At 42.6% G+C, this 11,671-nt stretch overlaps 1 non-coding gene across 1 annotated transcript; it reads right to left on the reverse strand.

Annotated features, from left to right (window-relative positions):
- Positions 1-2,395: 2,395 nt before the first annotated feature.
- On the reverse strand, positions 2,396-2,468 carry TRNAM-CAU (transfer RNA methionine (anticodon CAU)). The gene has a single exon. It is a non-coding gene; the product is annotated as a tRNA-Met (tRNA).
- Positions 2,469-11,671: the final 9,203 nt, after the last annotated feature.

The following is an 11,671-nucleotide window of genomic DNA, read 5'->3' on the forward strand; positions in this document are numbered from 1 at the left end:
AAATAGCGCCCACCAATCATAGCACGCCGGCGAACGCTATTGTCCAATCACTGCGCAGCACCCGCCTCCCTTCTCTTTCTATTGCCGCCCTTCTGTCTCTCGTGAGTGGTCCCGCCCTCAAAGGAGGAAGCCAAATAGCACCCACCAATCATAGCACGCCGGCGAACGCTATTGTCCAATCACTGCGCAGCTCCCGCCTCCCTTCTCTTTCTATAACCGCCATTCTGTCTCTGTCCCAAATGACCAGCCACTGCCAGAAGGGACAGAGAGCATCATCTATGCTGATGATCGTGCCATTACTGCTCAAGCAGGGAGCTTTGAGACCGTAGAACAGAAGCTCTCCGAAGCTCTAGGTGCTCTTACTGCCTACTGCAGGGAAAACCAGCTGATCCCTAATCCATCTAAAACACAGACATGTGCATTCCACCTCAAGAACAGAGAAGCATCCCGAGCTCTGAAGATCACCTGGGAAGGAATCCCACTGGAGCATTGCAGCGCACCCAAATACCTGGGAGTCACTCTGGACCGTGCTCTGACCTACAAGAAGCACTGCCTGAACACCAAGCAAAAAGTGGGTGCTAGAAACAATATAATACGAAAGCTGACTGGCACAACCTGGGGATCACAACCAGATACAGTGAAGACATCTGCCCTTGCGCTGTGCTACTCTGCTGCTGAGTACGCATGCCCAGTGTGGAACACATCTCACCACACTAAAACAGTAGATGTGGCTCTGAATGAGACATGCCGCATTATCACGGGGTGTCTGCGCCCTACACCACTGGAGAAATTACACTGCTTAGCCGGCATTGCACCACCTGACATCCGCCGAGAAGTGGCAGCCAATAGTGAAAGGACCAAGGCAGTGACATCTCCAGCTCATCCCCTGTTTGGGTATCAGCCAGCACGTCAACGACTTAAATCTAGAAATAGTTTTCTAAGATCTACAGAGACACTCGCTGGAACACCTCAGCAAGCGAGAGTCCAAAAGTGGCAGGCTCAAACCCAGAACTTCAACCAATGGCTGATACCAAATGAGAGACTCCCTCCTGGGCATACAGATGACTGGGCGACTTGGAAGGCGCTGAACAGACTGTGTTCTGGCACCACAAGATGCAGAGCCAACCTTCAGAAATGGGGCTACAAAGTGGAATCCTCGACATGCGAGTGTGGAGAAGAGCAAACCACTGACCACCTGCTGCAATGCAACCTGAGCCCTGCCACATGCACAATGGAGGACCTTCTTGAAGCAACACCGGAAGCACTCCAAGTGGCCAGATACTGGTCAAACGACATTTAACTAGCTACCAAACTCACAAGTTGTGTATTTTTCTGTTTGTTTGCTTTGTTATGTTAGAAATGTAATATAATGGACTGGCTGCTCTGACAGGATAAATAAATAAATATTCTGTCTCTCGTGAGTGGTCCCGCCCTCCAAGGGGAAAGCCAAATAGCACCGACCAATCGTAGCACGCCGGAGAACGCTATTGTCCAATCACTGCGCAGCTCCCGCCTCCCTTCTCTTTCTATTACTGCCCTTCTGTCGCTAGTGAGGGGTCCCGCCCTCCAAATAGTACCGGCCAATCATAGCACGCCGGCTAACTCGCCACCAATCACAGAAGAGCAGCCTCGCCCTCATGTCCAATCACAGGCGATCTATATCCCCCCTTTTTTGTCTCCTGAGCGGCCCAACCCTCCAAGTGAAGCAAAATGGTACTGACCAATCATAGCACGCCGCCTCACCGTCTCGACCAATTATATCTCGCCTTACTCTTTTTAGTCTCTCTCTCTCTCTCTCTTTCTCTCTCGCCAATTACAAGAGGCCGGCTAATCCTGTTGTCCAATCATTGCATAACTCCCGCCTCTTTCTTTCCTCTCGCCCAATCATATCTCGCCTCCCTCTTCCCCCCCATTTCTCTTTCTGTCTCTCTCAAGCAGCTCTCCTCAGCCACGCCCCACAATACTGTCTTCGACCAATCGCAACAATGCGGCCTCACCCTATAAACCAATCATTGGACAGAGGCGGGATAAAGAGTGGCCTCTCTGACCAATCGCAGCCCAGCGCTTTCTTCACCGTTTTTTCTCTCACACGCGTTGCTATTGGCCCAAGCTTTCCGCTAATCTCCATGATTAGTCTTTTCCTCCTGACGTCAGAGGCATAGTCTGTCAAATAAGGCCACGCCCCCTTGGAACAGTGATTGGGTGATACTCACTAAGGCCACGCCCCTAGGCTTTGATGGACAAGGAGAGCCCCACCTCTAGGCCTACTCATGCGGAATAATTTCTGGTGCAATATTTTTGCCAAAAATTCGAAAAAAATTAGAGAAAGAGGGGAAAAAAAGGAGTTTTAGTTCCAATTGCATTTATTTAGTGTAGACACAAAATATTCCGGGCGTGCCCCGTGTGAGGCTCGAACTCACGACCTTCAGATTATGAGACTGACGCGCTGCCTACTGCGCCAACGAGGCTCCCGTTGAAAACGCCTTTGCAAAGCCCTCTTGAGGCTCACGCACAGAACTGACACCTGGCTCAATGCAGCTGTAGCAGGCATGGGCCAACTTGGGCCCTCTGGGTGTTTTGGACTACAACTCCCACAATTCCTAACAGCCGGTAGGCTGTTAGGAATTGTGGGAGTTGTAGTCCAAAACACCCAGAGGGCCCAAGTTGGCCTGGGCTGGTAACTACAATCAGTAATAATAATTATCTGGGGCAAAAGATACTTTCTATAATAAAACAGCAACATTAAATTGTGTATTGTTAATATAATCACCATTATCATCATGCACAAGGTGAAATAGTTTGGGGTTTTTTCCCCCATTATTGTTATGTTTATGTTGATTTATACCCTGCTTTTTCTCCCCACAATGAGAACACAAAGCAGCTATGCATCTATTCGTATTAGAGTGTATTATCATCCTTGTGGGAGGCTTCTCACATATCCCCACATGAGGAGCTGGAGCTGATAGAGGGAGCTCATCCGCCTCTCCCTGGATTCGAACCTGAGACCTGTCGGTCTTCAGTCCTGCCCGCACAGGGGTTTAATCTACAAGGATGATAAAAACATCAATTCATCCGGGCGTCCCCTGGGCAACGTCCTTGCAGACGGCCAATTCTCTCACACCAGAAGCGACTTGCAGTTTCTCAAGTCACTCCTGACATGACCAAAAAAAGAGTGTATTATTATTATTTTCATGATTATATGTTTATTTATACCTCATTTTTTTCTCCAATGAGACACAAAGTGGCTATGTATCTATTATTATTATTATTATTATTATTGATACACAACAAGATGGACAGGAAAAGAGATTGAAAGATGGGCTTAAAACCAACCTTAAAAACTCTGACACTGAGAACTAGGAAGCCCTGGCCCTTGAGCGATCTAAGTGGAAGCCAGCTGTGACCAGCAGTGCTGCAGAATTCGAAGAGGCACGAATGGAGGGCAAAAGAGAGAAATGTGCCAAGAGGAAGACGCGTCAAGCCAACCCTGACCAGGACCGCCATCCACCTGGCAACCAATGCCCTCACTGTGGGAGAAGATGCAGGTCAAGAATAGGGCTCCACAGCCAGGGGCGGCTCAACTCATTATGCAAAGTAAGCCTTTGCAGTATTGTTGATTTTGCCCAGGGGCACTCTGGAGGTGCTCTTGGGGGGAAATTTACCTTGACATATGCGAGTTGTAGTTACTGGGATGTATAGTTCACCTAAAATCAAAGAGCATTCTGAACTCCACCAATGACGGAATTGAACCAAACATGGCACACAGAACTCCCACAGCGAACAGAAAACATATATCAGTGATTGGTTGGGGGGGGGGGGGGGGAAATACTGTTTGCTTACTATTGAAAATTACCTAGGGCCGCCTCTGTCCACAGCCACCTACAGATCCACCCCCAGGTTACCACTCTTGGAGGACCATCATCCTCGGACCATGAGAGATCGCCTAAGTAAGTAAGTAAGTATTATTATTATTATTATTAATACACAACAACAGGGGTTCTCAAACTTTTTAAACAGAGGGCCATGTCACAGTCCCTCAAACTGTTGGAGGGCCGGATTATAATTTGAAAAAAACATGAATTCCTATGCACACTGTACATATCTTATTTGTAGTGCAAAAACCACTTAAAAAAATGGAAGATGGGCTCAAAGCCAACCTTAAAAACTCTGGCATAGACATTGAGAAGTAGGAAGCCCTGGCCCTTGAACGCTCTAACTAGAAGCCAGCTGTGACCAGCAGTGTTGCAGAATTTGAAGAGGCATGAATGGAGGGCAAAAGAGAGAAACGTGCCAAGAGGAAGGCGCGTCAAGCCAACCCTGACCGGGACCGCCTTCCACCTGGAAACCAATGCCCTCACTGCAGGAGAAGATGCAGATCAAGAATAGGGCTCCACAGTCACCTACGGACCCACCAGCACACTGATCCTGGAAGACTATCCTACTCAGCCAACAAGGGATCGCCTAACACAACAACACAGCAAACCAGATCACTCTGCTGGCTGTTGTATTGGATCACAGGTCAGACCTTTCCCAAGTGTCTAGGACTGTGTGATGTATTGGCGAATAATGCATGCAGATCCCAGTAAGGTGGCCTTTTGCAGCTGGCAGCTGGTAATCTTGTCAGCGCCGATTGTGTTTAAGTGCAGGCCAAGGTCTTTAGGCACTGCACCCAGTGTGCCGATCACCACTGGGACCACCTTGACTGGCTTGTGCCACAGTCTTTGCAGTTCGATCTTTAAATCCTCATATCGTGTCAGCTTTTCCAGTAGTTTCTCTTCAATCCTGCCATTGCCTGGGATTGCAACATCCACGATCCATACTTGTTTTTTCCCCACGATTGTGAGGTCAGGAGTATTATGCTCCAAAACTCTGTCAGTCTGAATTCGGAAGTCCCAGAGTAGTTTGACATGTTCATTTCCCGTAACTTTTTCAGGCTTGTGATCCCACCAGTTCTTTGTCGCAGGCAGATGGTGTCTGTGGCACAAGTTCCAGTGGATAATCTGAGCAACGGTGTTATGCCTCTGCTTTTAGTCTGTCTGTGCAATCTTCTTGCAGCAGCCGAGGATGTGATCTATTGTTTCGTCTGCTTCCTTGCAGAGTCTACATTTGGGATCTGCTGCTGCTGCTGCTACTGCTTCTTCTTCTTCTTCTTATTATTATTATTATTATGTTTATTTAGACCCTGCTTTTTCTCTCCTCAAGGAGACTCATTAAAAGCATCTCAGTACAATTTAAAGTCTAGAAATAAATAGACATTGAAACAGAATTAACTGCAATCAGTTTCAACTGACCGACTCATCCTTATTTATCCAATTATTAATTAATTCAATCATTCATTTCTATATAGCACCCTCTGTACTTGGCACAATATATACCTTCCCCTCTTGGCTCATATTTCGAGCCAGGAGCTTCTGAGACAATGACTCATAACTGCTTATGCTCAATGTATATATTTTTAAATAAAATCAATAACCATTAAATATTGCTCAAGTGGAAGTCTTATTTTGATGCCCACTGACTTACAAGGGAAGGTAATTTTACCTGTTATTATTACTCCATTAAACCCATCTGTACTATGGGATTTTGGTTTTAACCTCTGTTGTAGCTGAAGGTGCATCCACATTGCCAAACTAATCCTGTTTGATACCATTTAAATCGCGCAGAATCCTGGGAGATGTAGTTTTCCAAAGTCTTCGCCTTTTTCTTCCAGTCAAACTACAATGTTTATGGACTGGAACAAAGTGCAATATGGTCTGACATAATGCCACAAGAATGTGAATGTATATTATTGTTGTTTAAATTGTTATTGTATGTTTGATACTATTATTGATGCATTTAATTGTTGTTTACATTATTTTAATATGTTGTAAGCCACTTTGGGTCCCGTGAGGGAGAAAAGTGGGATAGAAATAACAACAAATCCTGCTTTATTCATCTCTCCACGGAGACTCAAAACGGCTCACAACCAAAAACATTACAACTCAAAATATACAAATATTCAAGAATAAAACAGTATTTAATTATATATATTATATATTATCAGTCGTAATTATGTTTAATATAGTATTACTATATTGCAATGTTATTATACATTATTATATTGCATTATTATATTGTATTGCATTATAATATTATAATCAATATTATATGTATATATAATTATATTATTAGCATAGTATAAACTTAGTATTATATATTACTATATTGTACTATACCAGTACTGCAATATTATTAGTAATATTACATGCAATATATAATATACAATTATTATATTATGATATATTATTATATTGTACTATACATGCAGTGGGTTAAACTACTGAGCTGCTGAACTTGCTGACCGAAAGGCTGGCTGTTTGAATCCGGGGAGCGAGGTGAGCTCCTGCTGTTAGCCTCAGCTTTGTAAAAGCTCTCCATGCAGTCATGCTGGCCACATGATCTTGGAGGCGTCTAATGACAACGCCAGGTCTTGAGCACCAGAGTCCCAGAGACGACTAGACTTAATGTCAGAGGAAACCTTTACTTTATTATTATACCACAATACATATACTACAATACTAGTATTATATCTATCTAAAATATAATATAATGTACAACATCAGTGTATATATAATCTATTATATTATATTACATTATTAACATTATATATAATATATTAGTATTATTACATTATAATTTTATTATTTCAATATATTACTATACTCTATATACGGTACACATTGAAACGTATTTCTAGAAAATATGTATTAAAATATACAAAACAGAGATGAAACAAAGGATATACAAATATTAAAATATACAAAGATAAAAATTAATGGCTTTGGATATTCTTGAAATGAAAACAAACAAACAAGTGAATGAAATAGTCACTTCCTGTGAGGATGCCTGCCATAGATGCAGGCGAAACGTCAGGAGGGAATGCTTCTAGAACATGGTCATTCAGCCCGAAAACCTACAAAAACTCAGTCATTCCAGCCATTAAAGCCTTCAACAATAAAGTGAGTGAAATATTAACTTCCTTGCCAGCTAAATCCTAAATAAATTAATCAGCCAGAGGTGTGTCTGTGCTTTAGAATGAATGCAGTTTAGCACCGCTTTAACTAACCAACACAGCAGAATACTATGGGAGCCTGGGACTTGCAGCACTCTTTGGCAGAGAAAGCATAAAGACCTTGCAAAACTACAACTTCCATGATGTCTTGAGATACATTGGCAATTTAACCCTGGGTTTCTTTTCTCTTTCCAGTTTTCTTCTAGCCAGTAAATGCAATAGTGGAAACAAACAACTTCTGATCATGATAAACCGGGTGAGCGGCTTCATCAGAATGCAAGGATGCACGTTTGAATTGCCTGTATTATAATGCAGAGGTATTTGAGTCACAGGAAATAACTTGGCTGAGTAATCTGTAATTAAGTATTATTATTTGCAAGAGAATGAAGAAATATTAACTCCAGTGAGTAGCAGCAAAAGAACAAAACACATTCCAAAAAGGGCAAAAACAACAGAGTCATTTGAAGCCTTCAGGACGAAGTACTTTCTGACTATGTTTTGATGGAGCGCAAATTAATAATAATAATCATCATCATCATCATCATCATCTATATAAATAAAAATGTAATGTTCGTTTGTGGGTTTAAGATAACTCAAAAACTACTGGACGAATTGACAAAACCACATATATATACGCAACATATACACACACAAAACACATATACACAGACTGGGCCACAGCAATGTGTGGCAAGGGATGGCTAATAACAATAATAATAATGATGATGATGATAATAATAATAATAATAATGTATTCCCTGCCTTTCCTCAATGTGGGCTGCAATTTAGTGAAGATAAATCACAACGTCATTAAAACACATATATTATAATGCATACAACAAAGAGGGAAACATCAGTACTCCTGTTTAATTCTACTTTGATGCTTGTATGTTTTCAATTTCAAGCTGTACACTTATGTTGGTTTTAAACATCTGCTTTGGGTCTCTTTGAAGAAAGAAAAAGCAAGATATAAATAATAATAATCATAATCATAATTTTAAAATTTTCACTTCTAATTTGTATGTGTGTATGTATATATGGTGTATTTTGTGGGTTTTTAAGTCTGTTCCGCTGGGGTTTTGTGTGTGTGTTTATGTGTATATATGTGTGTGTTTATGGGTGATGGACACTCGTTGGACTGTTAGGTGTATTATGCCCAAATTTCTGGTCAATTTGTTCAGTGGTTTCTTTGAGTTATGTTAATGCCACAAACTAACATTACATTTTTATGTATATAGATACTAGCTGTTCTGGAACAGCTGTTCCAGGAGCTCCAATTTTGTTTGCTTTGAATTAAATGTTGGTTTGCAATCCCAGGCTTGGGATTTTGCAGCAGGGTGGCTTCCTGTTATAATTTGCATTCATAGGACAAGCCACCTGTCAATTTATTTATCGAGTCATCAGCAACCAGTCAGTTATATTACATTTCTAACAGAACAAAGCAAACAAACAGACAAAATACAAAAATATAAAATACAGAGTACAAAATTTGTGAGTTTGGTAGTTGATTAAATGTCCTTTGACCAGTATCTGGCCACTTGGAGTGCTTCTGGTGTTGCTGCAAGAAGGTCCTCCATGGTGCATGTGGCAGGGCTCAGGTTGCATTGCAGCAGGTGGTCAGTGGTTTGCTCTTCTCCACACTCACATGTTGTGGACTCTCCACTTTGTGGCCCCATTTCTGAAGGTTGGCTCTGCATCTCGTGGTGCCAGAGCGCAGTCTGTTCAGCGCCTTCCAAGTCGCCCAGTTTTTGCAATTCTCAGCCCATATAAGCTGTTTTAAATGTACAGTTGATTGATTTTTTTTATAATTACTTCATTTTTCTTAACAGAAAAGTCTCCTGAAGCCAGGAGGACACGTTTAGAAGCGTTTACTTCCACTGACAGTTTATCACAGTCTGCATTGTTCCTAAACCCCACAACTGTAGTTAACACTTTAGAAATCACTGCTTAAAACTAGCGTGTTCAAAACTTGTCATAGTTAAACGTGAAACAAAACTGGACAAGTCAGAGACAGTCCACGCAGTCATATGTAAGAAAGGAGGAGTAGGAATACACACACATAGCTGACTACAACTCATGCACTTCTTTGCTTTAGTATAACATGTGAACATTGCAAATGTATTTGCAGCACCCTGAATACATTTATTTATTTATTTGCTTTATTTCTATACCGCATTTTTCAGCCTCAGGAGGCGACTCAATGCGGTTTACACAGTGCAATTTATCATAACAATAACAAGTGGTTAAAACACATCATAAACAACAGACAACAACAATTAATTATCCTATCAACGCCTCAATACAATCAGAATCCGTTTCTCAATATCCTCATGCCATTCCAGTGTTCGATATGCCGTCTTCTTAAGTTTAGTTGCACCGTTTAGCCAAACGCTTGCTCATAGAGCCACGTCTTGACCTTCTTCCTGAACGCTAGCAACGAAGGAGCCTGTCTGATGTCAGCGGGTAGGGCATTCCATAGCCGAGGGGCCACCACCGAGAAGGCCCTGTCTCTCGTTCCCGCCAACCGCGCTTGTGACGCAGGCGGGACCGAGAGCAGGGCCTCTCCGGACGATCTTAATGTCCTAGTCAGTTCATAGGTGGAGATGCATTAAAGTACTCATATATGGCTAAATGTTTGTGGAGGGAATTTTACAAAACCAATAGCTTATCTGAAGTTCTTTAACTATAACCAATATTGAGATCGAACCAGACACAACTGCAATAATTGTTTATTTAAACATAGTACTGGTCTCATTACAAGGAAAGGGTGAATGACAGATTTTAATAGCTAAAGATACATATGGATGAGGCGTGCATAAGCACCCACTTTCTCCAAAATAGAGGTTTGAAAGTTTCAAAACTCCCTCCCTCTTCGGCTCCTTAGCAAATCAGGGAGAGGGAGGCAGGACGGAAGAGGGGCATTGTGTCCAGAGAGGATGATGACATTCTACTGTCCTGTGCCCGAGGGATCAGCCAGCCAAGGAAACCAGTTCTTTTGTTCTTGTGATGGATCAGTGATTTAGGGATAACCATTTGATTCAGGTTTTCCCTTCCAGGATCAGATAAGGTGTGTTGGTTTTGATGGGCTTTTGGATGAAACAAACAGAGCCGGGCAAGAAGACCCCTGGGGCCAGTCTCGCCCCTTTGTGATTAAATTAAAATGTCCAAAGAAACTTCCCTGCCTGCCAGGGAATTGTTATTGTCCATCGAAAAGGTTGTTGATTTGGCTGGTTTCGAGGAAGCTTGGCTCTCCCTCAGGCATCTTAACAGTCCCTGGTCACATTTTTCTAGGGCAAAAGTCAGGGGGGGAGGCAAAGGGGCAAGCAATATTTCATACATGTTCAAACAATATATAATTCATACAGGAAACATCCCGTCCCCATCCCAGATATTTAATAATAAAAATCATTTCTTTATTTAGTTTTAAAAGGTCTTTGAGGAAAGTTCATGAGGGAGATAGTATGTACTGAAGTCCAAGACATGCAGGCAGAGAGTCCATGATCATTGGGAAGGCTGGCAGATGAAACCCCAGCTGTGCTGCAACTGATTCACACTTTGGTCCTTGGGAAACTACAACTCTCACGAAGTGCAGAAGTCCCAAGATCCAGCCGTTTCCTAAAAGCCTCGTGGGGTCCTTGTTGTTGTCAGTGCCTTGGCAATGTGACTAAGACTTAACCCCTATTGCGCAGTCTGGTACCTTTGTCCTTTGCAGAACTATAAGTCACCATCCCTTGTTAGGGGGGGCATGCTCGACGTCATGTGTATGTTTGTGTATATATGTGTGTATATATTAGACCACACCTGGAATATTGTGTCCAATTTTGGGCACCACAATTCAAGAGAGATGTTGACAAGCTGGAATGTGTCCAGAGGAGGGCAACTAAAATGATCAAGGGTCTGGAGAACAAGCCCTATGAGGAGCGGCTTAAGGAGCTGGGCATGTTTAGCCTGATGAAGAGAAGGCTGAGAGGGGATATGATAGCCATGTATAAATATGTGAGAGGAAGCCACAGGGAGGAGGGAGCAAGCTTGTTTTCTGCTTCCCTGGGGACTAGGACGTGGAACAATGGCTTCAAACTACAAGAGAGGAGATTCCGTCTGAAGATGAGGACGAACTTCCTGACTGTGAGAGCCGTTCAGCAGTGGAACTCTCTGTCCCGGAGTGTGGTGGAGGCTCCTTCTTTGGAAGCTTTTAAGCAGAGGCTGGATGGCCATCTGTCAGGGGTGATTTGAATGCAATATTCCTGCTTCTTGGCAGAATGGGGTTGGACTGGATGGCCCATGAGGTCTCTTCCAACTCTTTGATTCTATGATTCTATGTGGTTTTGTGCATGTGTTGTAATGTAATGTTTGTTTTTGGCTTTTTAACTCTCTTCTGCTGTGTTTTTCAGTGTTTTTATGAGTGATGGTCACTCATTGTCCTGATAGGTGTGTTGTGTCCAAATTTGGTGTCAATTCGTCCAGTGGTTTTTAAATTACGTTAATCCCACAAACGAACATTACATTTTGTATTTATATAAGATACTAGCTGTCCCCTGCCACACGTTGCTGTGGCCCAGTCTGGTGATCTGGAAAATAAAGTAATGAGAAAGTGTTGGTTTCTAATATATGTAATTCCTT

The sequence above is a fragment of the Anolis sagrei genome, chromosome 8 (genome assembly GCF_037176765.1).
Source record: "Anolis sagrei isolate rAnoSag1 chromosome 8, rAnoSag1.mat, whole genome shotgun sequence".
NCBI lineage: Eukaryota > Metazoa > Chordata > Lepidosauria > Squamata > Dactyloidae > Anolis > Anolis sagrei.